Source organism: Ursus americanus, chromosome 12 (genome assembly GCF_024610735.1).
Source record: "Ursus americanus isolate L20-20 chromosome 12, mUrsAme1.1.p, whole genome shotgun sequence".
NCBI lineage: Eukaryota > Metazoa > Chordata > Mammalia > Carnivora > Ursidae > Ursus > Ursus americanus.
In genome coordinates, this window is record NC_142138.1 from 42678912 (window position 1) to 42694724 (window position 15813).

A 15813-nucleotide genomic window follows, 5' to 3' on the forward strand; every position below is an offset into this window, starting at 1 on the left:
TAAAACCCTTTCTCCTTAGTTGATCATTTCAAAATTCTCAAGCATTGCTCGGTGTATTCAGAAACAAGAGCTGTTTCTTTTTGAGCTAAATTAGCAATGGGTTAGAGCTAATTTTGCCCACTAGACAGTCCAGAGGACTCTGTGCTGAGTTATGGAAAGAATGTCTGGTAATGGCCTCTGCTGAAGAGAACTTCCTTAAAAAAAAAAAAAAGAAGAAGAAGGAGGAGGAGGAGGAAGGTTATTGATCTTGGCTGCCAACTCGATACATTTAGTTCACGATTCACTTGTAGTGAGAACATAATCATCTTATGGTCCTGATCAAATTCAGACATTCTTAGAAGACAGTTCTCAGGGCTAGATGAAATCATAGAGCACGAAGTAACAGGGGTGCTTCCTCAGCCATTTACTCAAAGAAGGCTAAAGAGAGAGAGAGAAACCTCAGTGAGGAGCTGGGAAGAACAGACCCCAGAGGTGACGAGTCCATGTGCGGCTGGGCTCCTATTTGCAGGATGCTGCAATCTTCACACTCTCCTGTAATGGTCCCTTTATGGCCTTTGATTAGCTTCGCCCCTTACAACACTACTTTTCTGGTTTCCTAGAGCTCTCAAAATCAACATTGCTAACTGTTTGGCTGCCCATTAGTAAAGATACATGAGGTTAAGACCTGAAAGAAATTAAGCTAGACCATAAAAAAAAAAAATCCACTGGCATTTGGGCTTTACTAAATAGAAAACATTTGGTGCAGAGAACACAGGATTTGCCTAATTCTGTGACATGTTTTTATGGCCCAGCCAAGGTCTCAGCAGCTAAAGGTCATGGGCTAGGTCTTACGTGTTTTGGGGTTCTCCAGAGTGGCTGCCACAACGTCTTACATGTCACAGGCACAGTAGTCACTGAAGAAAGAGGCAAAAATCTGCTTTTCAAAAAAAAAAAAAACTGCTTTTCAGGATAGAAGGATGGAGGTAAGCATTTTCCAGTCTATAATAGATTTAGGAGAAATCAGTGGTGCCTGTCCACGTGCCTGTCTGCAGGTTCATGCCAGTCTGTGAAGAAGTTTCATGTGTCTATGGTAAATATATGAACAAAACTAAATAAATGCGATTTTATATGGCAAAATTAAATCTTTTAGAAATTCCAGAATTATATCTTCATGCAGTGTTGAACATTGTTTCTTTTCACAAATAATTATGATTGTAGGTGAAAGATGCTTTTAATTCATATCCTTACTTGACAAAGCAAGATAAAAGTGGGCAGAATCATTCACTGGTCCCAGTAGCTTAAAAATTACACTTCTGTGAAAGCCAAAAGAATGAGTGAATCTAAATAACTTATTCTTACACCTTATTAAAATTAAAACAATTATACTTATATGACGGTCAATAAATAGAAGTGTTTGTGATTAAGACACATAGCACTGGGGCAGCTGGGTGGCTCAGTCAGTTGAGTGTCTGCCTTTGGCTCAGGTCATGATCCCAGGGTCCTGGGACTGAGCCCCAAGTTGGGCTCCCTGCTCACTGGGGCGTCTGCTTCTCCCTCTTCCTCTGCCCTGCCTCCCACTCATGCTCTCTCTCAAATAAATAAAATCTTAAAAAAAAAAAAAAAAGACATACAGCACTAATTGTGGTAAGTGTGACCATGCTGGACTTTTTAGGTTTCTCTTCTATTTTCTATCTTTGCAAACCAGTTATGGATTTTTAAACCCAAATCTGTGATTTGATTGAAATGCCAAAAAATATGATCTTAGTCATCATAATTTTAACTTCAAGATAATCTTTTCTGACAACATGATTCTTACCTCCAGCTCTATGCAATGTCAGGTCTGTTGCCAGCATCAGCTCCACAGAAATGATGCCATTTGGAGGAAAAATAATTTTGTTTCTTTGTTTTTTAATTTGATTTATAAAGTACACATTCAAAGCCATACTACATGTTTTGCTGCGCTTTATAACGTGTACTGTAGATTTAAATGTATTAAGGATCTTCCCTCTAATAACCAATCATAACATTAAGAATAATAAAGGATTAATAACTCTGGGTCCACTATCACCTCTATTTTAACCTCTGCCTCTTATCTTTCAGAATGCTTTAGGTTGCAAATAAAAGTTACTTCACAAAAATCTCATAGTCTCTCCATTTGTGACAACATGGATGGACCTTGAGGGCATTATTCTATGTAAAATAAGTCAGACAGAGAAAGACAAACACTGTATGACCTCACTTGTGTATGAAATCTAAAAAAACAAACTCATAGAAACAGAGGTGGTTGCCAGAGGTGGGGGGGTCAGGAGTGGGAAAAATAGGTGAAGGCAGTCAAAAGGTATAAACTCTGGGGATGTAATATCTAGTTAACAATACTTAACTGTATGTTTGAAAGTTGCCCAGAGAATAATTTAAAAGTTCTCATCACAAGAAAAAAGCGTTTTGAAATTATGTGATGGATGTTAACCTAACATATTGTGGCAATAATTTTGCAACATAACAATACAACAAATAATTAGGTTGTAGATCTTAAACTAATACAATGTTATATGTCAGTTCTATCTTAATAAAATAGCAGGGGAGGGGAGTCTTGTGGTTCCTGGATTGACTGTTTTTATATCTCAGTAATATCATCAAGGATCCAGATTTTTTTCTATATTTCTCTTCAGCCATATCAGCATTTAGCTTCTCCCTTTATATCTTTCCTTCATGGTGGCAATATGGCCATATAGTTCCATGTGTCACATGCAGATAATGTTCAGCATCAGAAAAAAGGGGACATTCTTCTATTGTATCCTTTTTAAGACTTGATGAACACCTTTCCAAAAGTCTTTCTGACTTTACCTCAAGCCTCTTTCAGAGTAGTATCACAGGCCTAGTGGGGCAAGAGGAATAGACTTGTAATGATTGGATTGTTAACTAGTCTTTATCCATCCTTTGGGAATAGAGAATGGCACAGTTTTGCCTAAAGGATACCAAGCCTGAAAATAAATTACCTGGAAAAAAAGTAAGTTTCTCTTAAGAAGGAAGAGAACAGGACCACATAAACTTAAAAAATCTATTTTGATGACATTCCCTCTTAGAATCTAGCCATCATGTAAGAAGTTCAAATACTCTGAGGACACCATACTAAAGGAAGCCTGAGCTTAAAGAAGGCACCAAACAAGCAAGTGAGTGAGACCTTCTTGGACCTTCCAGGTCTGTTCAAGTGGATGCAGCCAAGTCAATAATCTAAGACAAAGGAGCAGAACTGCTTAGCCAAGCCCTGCCCAAACTCTTGATCCAAAGAATCTTGAGATAAAATGGTTGTTATTTTAAGCCTCTAAGATTTGGATTAGTTTGTTACTTAGCAATAGATAACCAGAACATCCCATAAGATGTCTTGAACAGAGACCCAATTCAAATATAAAGGTACTAATAGGTTGTAATTAAAAGATGAAAACAAATATACCATGAAAACATTAAGCATATGAAAACTGAAATTACTACATTAATATCAGACCAAAAATAGACTTCAAGACAGGGAGTCTTGCCAGAGATAATAAGTAATAATTTATAATAATAAAACAGCCAATTAATCAGAAAAACATTACAATTATAAGTGTATATGTATCTAAATCAGCTTCAAAATACATTAAGCAAAAGCTGACAGAAATAAGGAGAGAAATACATAATTCAGAGTTATAATTAAAGATTTTAATGCCCCCCAACAACTAGACCCCCCCAAATCATTAAGATTATAGAAGAACTGAGCAACACAATCAACTACCTTGACATAATTGACATTTATAGAATGCTATACCAGACAACTGCAGAATACACATTATTGTCAAGGACACATAAAATGTTCACCAAGATAGACCATATGCTAGGCAATAAAATATGTCTCAATAAATTTGAATAGACTGAAATCATATAAAGTATGTTTTCTGACCACAAAAGAATGAAATTAGAAATCAATGGCAATGGAAGATACTTCAAAAAGCCCTCAAATGTTTGGAAATTAAATAACACTTCTACTAACCCATGGTCAAAGAAGAAATCACAAGGAAAATTAGAAAATATTTTGAACTGAATGATAATGAAAATAAGGCTTTGAAATCAATTCTCTAAGTTTCTCCTTTAAGAAACTGGGAAAAGATGAGCAAATTAAACCTAGGGTTAGTAGTTTTATTTAGGAAATACTAAAGAAAATGACAAAAGCAAAAATCAATAACAGAAAAATAAAAGAGAAAATTAAAAAAATTAACAAAGTCTGGGGCGCCTGGGTGGCACAGCGGTTAAGCGTCTGCCTTCGGCTCAGGGCGTGATCCCGGCGTTCTGGGATCGAGCCCCACATCAGGCTCTTCTGCTATGAGCCTGCTTCTTCCTCTCCCACTCCCCCTGCTTGTGTTCCCTCTCTCGCTGGCTGTCTCTATCTCTGTCAAATAAATAAATAAAATCTTAAAAAAAAAAATTAACAAAGTCAACATTTGGCACTTTGAAAAAAATTAATTGATATGACCAAATTAATCAGTCAGCTAAGCTGACCAAGAAAAAAGAGAAAACACAAATTTAAGATATCAGGAATGAAAGAAGGAATATCACCACAGATCCTATAAATATCAAAAGGATAGTAAGGAAGTATTATGAACAACCATTAAGCTTTTATATATAACAACATAAATGAAATGGACAAATTTCTTTAAAAAGCTTATCAAAACTAATGTGCAATAAAATAGAAAATTTGAATAATCTTATATATATCCAAGAAATTGAATTATTACAACAAAAATGGTGTCACTGATGAATTCCATCATATCTTAAAAATAATAATGATATCAATCTTAAAATAGAAATCATTTCCAAATTCCTTTTATGAGACCAACATAACTGATGCCAAAACCTTAAAAAACATTAGAAATAAAGTTGTAAACTAGATACCCCTTATGAACATAGATGCAAAACTCATTAACAAAATATTAACAAATTAAATCCAGAAATATATACAAAAGATGCATATCATCACCAAACAAAGTTTATCCCAGGAATTCAAAGTTAGCCTGTCACTTGAAAATCAATGTAATTCAGCACATTAACAAAATAAATGAGAAAAAAACATTTAAACATCTCTATACAAAAAAGCATTTGATAAAATTTAACCCACATTCATACTAAAAATTTTCAGCAAACTAACTATAGCACCAATATATTGTGATATAAGAAATATATATTTTGGTTTCTACACATGGTTCTCAGTACAGAATCTATACAACACTTGTTATTTTCTAAGTGATAAGAGCATAAGGGCATCTTTTGTTGCATATTTAATTTTTGTTCCCAGTTCCTCAGATAGCTCCAGCGCATAAAGGTGAAATGAGTGTATTTTGTTATTCATAACAAGCTACTTTTGACCACATCTGAGTTTATGTTAATGAGGCAATTTTTGGAAAGTCCTTAGATAATCACTGGATGAGAGCTGGTTTCCAGGGAACCAACCATGTGATTAGAGGGTTGGAACTTTCATTCTCCCACACCTATCGCCACCCCCCACGACCAGGGAGGGAAGAGGGTCTGGAGGTTAAATCATTCACCAATGGCCAATGCATTCAATCAATCATGCCTACATAATGAAGCCTCCATAAAAACTTCAAAGTATGGGGGTTTGGGAGAGGGAGTGGGAGTATGCGTGCGTGGAGGGAGGTGGGAGACCTCAAATTTACCAGGTTGGTGAACACATGGAAGTACTGAGAGGGTAGTGTACCCAGAGACAGGATGGAAGCGTTACACCTCTTCCCCCATACTTTTTCTTATGCATCTCTTCCATCTGACTCATCCTGAACTGTATCCTTTTACAATAAACTGGTAATCTAGTACGTTTCCTGAGTTCTGGGAGGCATTCCAGTGAATGATCAAACCCAAGGAGAGGGTTGATCGAAGTTCCAATTTATAGTGGTCAGTCAGATGCACAGATGATAAGCTTGTACTTAACAACTGACATCTGAAGTAGGGGGAGATAGTAAATAATGTCAGAATTAAGTTAAGTTATAGAATGCCCAGCTGGTGTCTGAAGAATCAGAGAATTGCTTAGTTTAAGGAAAAACCCACACACATATTTGGTAATCAGAATTGTCAGAAGTGAAATAATGAGAATATACTGTGGGTAAACAGAACACAGAAGAATTTTTTGGTATAGTGTCTATGAAAAATAAAAAGCTAACATCATACAAAATGGTAATGTGTTGAATACTTTCTTCATAAGATTGGGAATAAGGCCACAATGCCCACTCTTCTTGTAACATAGCTCTGAAGTTCCTACCAGGGCAATACAGCAAGGGGGAGAAAAGCATAGAGATTTGAAAGAAAAGAATATAAATATCTTTGTTCTATTTGTCGATAAATTTAATTGATTACTCAGTTAAGAAGTGTGATGGTTAATTATTCGTGTCAGCTTGGCTGGGAAATGGTATCCAGATATTTGGTCTAACATTCTGGATGTTTCTGTAAGAGTATTTTTGGGCAAAATTAATGTTTAAATCAGTGGACGTTGAGGGACAGTTGGCTGGCTCAGTTGATAGAGCATGCAACTCTTGATCTCAGGATCCTGGGTTCAAGCCCCACATTGGGTATAGAGCCTACTTAAAAATAATAATAATAAATAAAGTAGTGTATGTTGAGATTGCCCTCCATAATGTGGGTGGGCCTCATCCAATCAGTTGAAGACCTGAATAGAGCAAAAGACTGCTCTCCCCCAAATAAGAAGGAATTCTGTCAGAAGATAGTCTTCAGACCTGAAGTGCAACATTAGCTCTTTCCTGGGTCTCTACCCTGCTGGCCCAACTTGCAGATTTTGGACTTGCCAGCCTCCATAATCATGTGAGCCAATTTCTTAAAATGAATTTCTCTATATATACATATACCTGATTGATTCTGTTTCTCTGGAGGACACTATTACAACAAAGTAGAAAGATACAAGGTCAAAATACAAAAATCTCAGTTGTACAGTTGATCCTTAAATAACATGGGTTTGAACTGTGTGGGTCCACTTATATGCAGTACTATAAATGTATTTTCTTTTCCTTATGATTTTCTTAATAACATTTTCTTTTCTCTAGCTTTCTTTATTTTAAAAATACAGTATGTAATGCATATAATATACAAAATACATGTTAATTGACTGTTTATATTATTGGTATGGCTTCCAGTCAACAGTAGGCTATTAGTAGTTAAGTTTTTGGGGAGTCTATGCCCCCTAACCCTTGCATTGTTCAAGGGTCAACTGTATTTCCTTCGTTTCTATATACTAACAGAAAACAATTAGAAAATGAAATATTTAAAAATTCCATTTATAATAGCATCGAATAACATAAAATTTAGTAACTGAGTAATAAATTTAACAAAATGTATGTGAGCACTCTGTCTACACTGAAAACTACTAAACATTGCTAAAACAAATTAATAAGACCTGGAAAAATAAGGAGGCATTTCACATTTATGAACTGGTAGACTCAATGCTCTTAAGGTGTCAGTTTTTCCCAAAATTGTTGTATAGATTCAATACAATCCCATCATAATGCCAGCAGACTTTTAAAATAGAAATTGATTCCTTGATTCTAAAAGTTATATGAAAATGGAAAGGACCTACCGTGTCCAAAACAATCTTGAAAAAGAACATTACTGGAAGACTTCAATGATCTAACTTTGTGATTTATTACATATAAAGCTACATTAATAAAGGATAGTATGCTATTGTCATAAGCATAGACAATTAAACTGAAGAGAGTCTTAAAAATAGGGTCATATATAAGGTCATTTGATTTTCAAAAGAGGTCACAAGGTAATTCAATTGATAAAAATAATCTTTTTAATAATTTAGTTCCTTGGAGGAAAAGTTGATTCCAGAGTGGGGGCAAGAATAGTAAAAGGGGCTCCTGGTGGGCTACAGTTTCAGTGTGTTCCATGGGACAGGTGATTACTGTCTTCCTCCTGGCTGTGTCCCACTCTGCCTCCTGGGGCAGTAAAGCACTTCTGCTCTTTTCCCCAAGTTTCACAAAGCCTCATGGGAACAGAGCCCTGGGGAAGGTGTAAGTCTTTCTCCACAGGGTGCCCAGGCATGAGTCCTGACAAACCATGAGGAACCAAGACAAACCTGCTCATCTCCTAAACTCGGCAGGTCTCAGGAAGCAGGGGCCAGACCAACTCCTTTGCATTATCCAAGGGGGGGGGGGCGGTAATTCTTCAGTAGCTAACAAAGGAGACAGGAAGAATGACTTCCAATCTCAGTTTTGCCACTAAACGTTACCTTAAGGCCACAGTGATGTTGCCCAATCCAATTCCAAATGCTTCAAGGAGAATGTGCATCATTATGGAAAGCTTTCTTTAGAGAGAGCAGCAGAGGGCACTTACACCTCCGAACACTTAGAAAACCCTCTAAAACTCTTGTCTATTACACTCAGACCTCCTCTCTTTCCCCTCCCCTCAGATTCCTAAAGGTCTGGGCTGTGGCGCTCTCCTCATGTGCCTTACCTCCAGGGCCTGTTTGGGGGCTGTTTTTTCCCAGGTGGAGTGATCCAGCCTCTTTTAGTTCCTATCACTTCTCAGCTCCAGGCCCAGCAGTAACAAGGAAAACCAACTTGGTAAGGAGAGAACACACTTTGAATTTAATATACATACGTACATATTTTAATCCTGGCACATACACACATAACCCTGAGCAAGTCATTGTTTTTCCCTGGCCCAAGAATCCTCGCCCTCCCCTTCTTCTTCTCTTTGTGCCTCTTCTCTCCCCTTTTCAGGTCACTTTATGTGAAGGCCCCACCACCTTCACTCAATACCTCACTCCAAATCAAGAACTGGGCCCTTTTTTCCCCTAAGAAGGAGATACTGTCTTCTGAGAATAATTTCTATCCTTGAGAACACCAGTCAGCACTTTATACAATTCAGGGGGAGAAAACCGAGAAATGACGAACACTTCAGACATCATTCATATTAAATACGCCCTTAACAGCATAGATTCTTTTTCTCAGCTCGCCTTAAGCCTAACCTTATTCTCAGTCTCCATGGAAAGTCTGGCCTTCACACCTTCTCTATTTGTCACAATAAAAGGCCAAGGATTTCTCTAATATTCCCAATATACAGGTTTTCTGAGACCCACTCAGTCCCTGAAGGTTTATTTTGTTTCATTTTTTAAAAACTTGGGCTAATGAGGCATGTGGCTGGCTCAGTCAGTGGAGTCTGTGACTCTTGATCTCGGGGTTGTGAGTTCAAGCCCCATGTTGGTTGTAGAGATTACTTAAAAATAAAAAAAAATCTTTATAATAATAAAAATTTAAAAAATAAACTAAAAATAAAAAAGCATGGGCTATTGATCAAAACTTTGGGGGATGAGGGACAGAGGGACAGGAAAGGGAGGGACTCTGTCGCAAACAGTTCTTTTTAGTTATGCATATGTTGGAAACATCTTTGTTTACAAAAAGCAGTCTCTGGTCAATTTTTGCCCTTTCTGTTTAGAAGTAATAGCCCAACTTATATGGCACGAGAGTCCTTGGTCTCTCACCATTAGGCCTTGCTATTCATAGCTTTGGCCACTTTCAACAAGATTCCCACTTCACTGTTAAATACCTGTTCTTACCTTGGAGCTTTACAGGTTGGTAAAATTGTTTGAGGTTCATAAGAGTGTGTTAGAAGCATCCCTGCATTTACAGGTCAACAAATTGAATTAGTATGAATTTGAGCCCCATACAGATGCTGAGCAGACCTAATGAACATTTCCTTCATGAAAGAAAAAAAAATCAAACAATTATTTTCACATTTCCTACTATTTACTTTGTAAAGTATCCCTGCAAATCACCAAATTGCCAAAATGTTTTTAAACCCAGAGAGAAGGGCTTAGAAATAAGGTGGTCAAGGAAGGCCTTGCAGAAAAGGTGACATTTGAGTAAATACTTGAAGTGAGAAAGAGAGCCATGTAGGAATGCTGGGGAAAAGCATCCAAAGCAAAAGGAACAGCAATGTACAGGTCTGAGATAGGAATGTGCCTGTGGTGTTCAAAAGCCAACGAAGTGGCCAGAAGGCTGGAGTGGAAAAGGAGGCAGAGAGATGTTGGGGGTGGAGGATAGAGGCAGATCACATAAAGAGTTATTGCAAATTAGTTTCCCTTGACATTTGCTTCAGGTAAGACTGGAAGCCATTGGAGGATTTTAAACAGAAAAATGGTGTCATGTGAATTGTGTTTTAATAGCATGACCTGAATGCTATGTTGAGAGTAAGCTGAAAGAGGGCAAGAACAGAGAAAAGTTAGAACCCTGTTGTGATAAACCAGGTGAAAAATTATGGTGATTTTGATCAGGATAGAAACAATTAAGAGAGGGTTAGATTCTGGATGAATTTTTTACCTAACTTTTTTGAGAGGTAATTTATACAGGAAGAAATATATCCATTTAAGTGTGCATTTCTATATATTTTGACCAATTTGTGTAAACATTACCACAATCAAGATATAGAAATTTCATCACTTCAAAAAAGTTTCCTTGTGTCCCTTTGAAGTCAAAGTGTCCCACCTTCACACCAAGAAACCACCAACCTGCCTTCTGTCACTATACATTGGATTTCTTTTCTAGTTTCACATAAATTAGAACAATACCTTATTTTCTTTTTTGTGTCTGGCTTCTTTCACTCAGCTTGTTTTAGAAGTTTACTTGTGTTTATGCACATATCAGTAGTTCATTCTTTTTTATTGCCAAGTAGTAGTCCATTATTTGGATAAAGCCCAGTTTATTCAACACTGTTAATAGACGTCTGTGTTATTTCCAGCTTTGGTTTATAATGCATAAAGCTGCTATACATACTTATGTACAAGCCTTTGTGTTGTTTTTATTTCTCTTGAATAAATACCCAGGGATGTGATTGTCATAGTAAGTCAGTCATGGGTCATGGTAAGCATATAATTTTATAAAAAAACTGCCACAATGTTTTCTAAAGTGGTTGTATCATTTTACATTCTCACCAACAATGTGTGAGAGTTTGGTTGCTCTGTATCTTGGCCAATATTTATTGCCAGTCTTTAATTTTAGCCATTCTGAAGAATGTGTAGTATGTATGGTTTGGAAACATTTGCTGAACAAATCGATACTCCTCCCATCAAAAGGTGGAGGCTTATTCTCATCTCCTTGAATGTGAGCTGAATTTAGTGAGACTCCCTTTTCATTTTCATCTCTTATTTTGTAATTTATTTATTGAAATATAGTTCACATATATAAAATTCACCATTTTAAAGTGCACAATTAAGTGGATTTTAGTATATTCACGGTAATTCCAGATCATTTCTATCACATCTAAAAGAACCTCCATATCTATTAGCAGTCACTTCCATTTCCCCCTCTTCCTTCTGTACACCCCCTCCCCTCAATTGCCTCGCAGTCACTAATCTACTTTCTGTCTCTATGGATATGCCTATTCTGGAGATTTCATACATGGAATCATACGATATTTGGTCTTTTATGCCTGGCTTCTTTCATTAGCATAATGTTTTCACGATACACCCACATTTTAGCATGTGTTAGTATTTCCCTTGTTGTTATGGGTATTATTTTGTTGCATAGATATACCACATTTTGTTTATCCATTCATCAATTGGTGGATATTTGGGTTGCTTCTATGTTTTGGCTATTATGAATAGTGCTACTATGAAAATGTGCAAATTTTTATGTGAATATGTTTTCAATTCTTCATTTTTGAGGAACTGCCAAACTGTTTTCCAAAGTGGCCATACCATTTACAATCCCACCAGTAATATATATGGGTTCCAACTTCTCCACATCCTTACCAACACATTACATGGTATTTTATTACAGCCATCTTAGTGGGTGTAAAGTGGTAGCTCACTGTGGTTTTGGTTTGCATTTCCCCAATGACTGAGGATGTTGACCATCTTTTCATGTGCCTACTGGTCACTTTAAAATCTTCTTTGGAGAAATGTCTATGCAAATTCTTTGTTTCCAAATTGGGTTATTTAAATAATAAAGTGTATGGGTTTTTATATATTCTGGATACTAGATCCTTATGAGATATATGATTTGCAAATATTTTCTCCCACTCTGTAGGTTGTCTTTTCACTTTCTTGATAGTGTCCTTTGATGCAAAAGCTTTTAATTCATTGAAGTCCAATTTATGCTTTTTTTTTCTTTTGTTGCTTATGTCTAAGAAACTGTCGCCTAATCCAATGTCACAAAGATTTAAACCTGTGTTTTTTTCTAAGAATTTTTGTTTTAGTTCTGATAACATTTAGGTTGTTAATCCATTTTGAGTTAATTTTTGTATATGGTGTGAGGCAGTGGTCCAAATTCATTCTTTTCCAAGAAGATACCTAATTGTCCCACTACTATTTGTTGAAAAGACTATTCTTTCCCCATTGAATGGTCTTGGCATGCATGTCAAGGGTGTAAGTTTTTTTTCCCCCAAACATATAAAATCATGCCATCTGCAAACAGAGACATTTTACTTTTTCCCCCCAGTATGAAGATCTTTATTTTTCTTCACTAATTACTCTGGCTAAAACCTCCAGTACAATCTTGAATAGAAGTTTTGAGAGCAAGTAAACATCCTTGTCTTGTTTATGATCTTAAGGGCAAAACTTTCAGTCTTTTCTGCATATATTCTGTATAATGGAATTTTCATAGATGTCTTCTATCAGATTGAGGAAGTTTTCTTATATTTCTTGTTTGTTGAATTTTTTTTATCATGAAAGGATGTATTATTTTTAGCTTTACTGAAGTATAATCATCACATAAAAATTGTATATATTCAAAGTGTACAACTTGATGTTTTGATGTAGGTACACTGTTAAATGATCACCACAAACTAATTAGCATATTCATCACCCTATCTACTTGCCATTTGTGTGTGTGTGTGTGTGTGTGTGTGTGGTGAGAACATCTAAAATTTATTCTATTAGCAAATTTCAAGTATATGGTACAGTACTGTTGACTGTAGTCACCATGCTATACATTAGAACTTTAGAACTCATTCATCTTACATTACCTGAACTTTGTACCGACATCTCCCCATTTCCCCCACCTCTGCCACTACTCTACCCTCTGGCAACCATGGTTCTATTCTCTGCTTCTAGGAGTTCAACAGTTTTAGATTTCACATATAAGGGTGAGATCATGCTGTATTTGTCTGTGTCTGGCTTATTTCACTTGACATAATGTCCTCCAAGTTCATCTATGCTATTGCAAATGACAAGATTTACTCTTTTTATTTTAAGGCTGAATAATCTTCGTGTGTGTGTGTGTGTGTGTGTGTGTGTGTGTGTGTGTGACATTTACTTTAACCATTTATCTGTTGAGAGACACATTTCCATATCATGGCTATTGTGAATAATGCTGCAATGAACATGGAATTGCAGATATTTTTGTGATACTGATTTCATTTCCTTTGGACATATACCCAGAAAATGAGTTGCTGAATCGTATGGTAGATCTATTTTTAATTTTTAAAGGAAACTCCACACTGTTTTCCATAATGGCTATACCAATTTACATTCCCACCAATAGTATACAAGGATTCCCTTTTCTCCACATCCTCGCCAACATTTGTTATCTCTTGTCTTTGGTAACAGCCATTCTAATCTCAGTGTGGTTTTGATTTGCACTTCCTGCTGATTAGGGATGTTGAGCATCTTTTCATGTATGTTCATATGTCTTCTTTTGATACCTGCCTATTCAGGTCCTTCACCCATTTTTTAAAGCTATTTTTTTGTTTCTGTTTTTTGTTTTCCATGAAGTTAGATGAGTTCTTCATTGAACCCTTATTAAACCCTTATCAGATACATGGTTTGCAAATACTTTCTCCTACTCTACAGGCTGCTTTTTCACTCTGTTGTTTTCTTTACTCTGCAGCATTTTAGTTAGATACAATCCCACTTGCCTATTTTGTTGTTGTTGCTGCCAGTGTTTTTGGTGTTCTGTACCCAAGATCAATGGCAAGAAGCATTTTACATACGTTATCTTCCAATAGTTTTATAGTTTCAGGCCTTACATTTAAAACTTTAATCCATTGAGTTGATTTTTGTATATGGTGTGAGATGTCCAATTCCATTCTTCTGCATGTGGATATTGTTTTTTCAACACCATTTATTGAAGAGTCCTTCCTTTCCCCATTGTGCATACTTGGCACCCTTGTTGAAGACTAGTTGACCATAAATGTGTGGACTTATTTCTTGGCTCTCTATTCTCTTCCAGTGGCCTATGTATCTGTTTTTATGCCAAAATCAAACTGTTCTGATTACTGTAGCTTTGTTATATATTATGAAATCAGGAGGTATTATACCTCCAACTTTGTTGTTCTTGCTTTTTCTGTATCTACTGAGATGATTTGGGTTTTATCTTTCATTCTATGTGTTGTATCACATTTATTGATTTGTTACATTGAACCATCCTCATATCCCAGGGATAAATCCCCCTTGATCATGGTGTGTAATCCTTTTAATGTGCTACTGAATTCAGTTTGCTAGATTTTGTTGAGCATTTTTGCATCTATATTCATTAGAGACATTGACCTATAATTTTTTTTTAAAGATTTTTTTATTTGACAGAGAGAGACAGCCAGCAAGAGAGGGAACACAAGCAGGGGGAGTGGGAGAGGAAGAAGCAGGCTCCCAGTGGAGGAGCCTGATGTGGGGCTCGATCCCAGAATGCCATGATCACGCCCTGAGCCAAAGGCAGACGCTTAACGACTGAGCCACCCAGGCACCCCTTGACGTATAATTTTCTTTTCTTGTGGTGTTTTTGTCTGGCTTTGATATCACTGTGATGCTGGCTTCATAAAATGATTTTGGAAGTGTCTCTTCTATTTTTTGAAAGAGTTTAAGAAGAATTGGTATTAATTCTTTGAATGTTTGTTAGAAATCACCTGTAAAGCCATCTGCTCCTGGAGTTTTCTTCTATGGTAGGTTTTTGGTTACTATTTCAATCTCCGTATTTGTTATTGGTCATTCAGGCTATTTTTTCTTGACCCAGGCTTGATAGGTTGTATGTTTCTAAGAATTAATCCATTGCTTCCAGAATATCCAACTTATTGACATATAATTGTTCATAACAGTCTCTTTTTATTTCTGAGACATCCACTGTGAGGTCTCCTCCTTTCATTTCTGGTGGTATTTGAGTCTTCTCTTTTTTTCTTACTCTAGCTAAGGGTTAATCTTTTTTCATCCCTTCACTTGAAGCTTATGTGTGTCCTAAAGTGAGTTTCTTGTAAACAACATAAAGTTAGATTTAGGGTTTTTATTCATTTAGTCACTTGATGTCTTTTGGTTGGAAGTTTAACCCATTTACATTTTAAGTAATTATTGATAGAGGACTTACTTTTGCCATTTTGTTAACTGTTCTGTCTTGTAGTTCTTTTATCCTTTTTCTCTTGCTGTCTTTGTGTTTTTTCTTTTCTTTTTGTGTAACTTCTATAGGTATCTTCTTCGTAGTTACCATGGGGTTTACATAAAATATATTTATAATAGTCTATTTTAAGCTCATCACTTCATTTGCATATAAAAACGTTTACCTCTCCCCCTCCACACTATATATTCTTCTTGTCACAATTTACATATATTTATATTATATAGAAGGATGCTGGATTTTGCCAAATGCTCTTTTCCGCATCTATTGAAATGATGATGGGTTTTTCTCCTTTATTCTATTAATATAGTGTAATACATAGATTTTCAAATTTTGAAACAACTTTCCATTCTTGAGATAAATTCCAATTGGTCATGGAGTATAATACTTTTCTGTGCTGCTGGATTAGTTTTGCAAGTATTTTGTTGATTTTTGCATTTATATTCATAAGAGATTTGGTCTA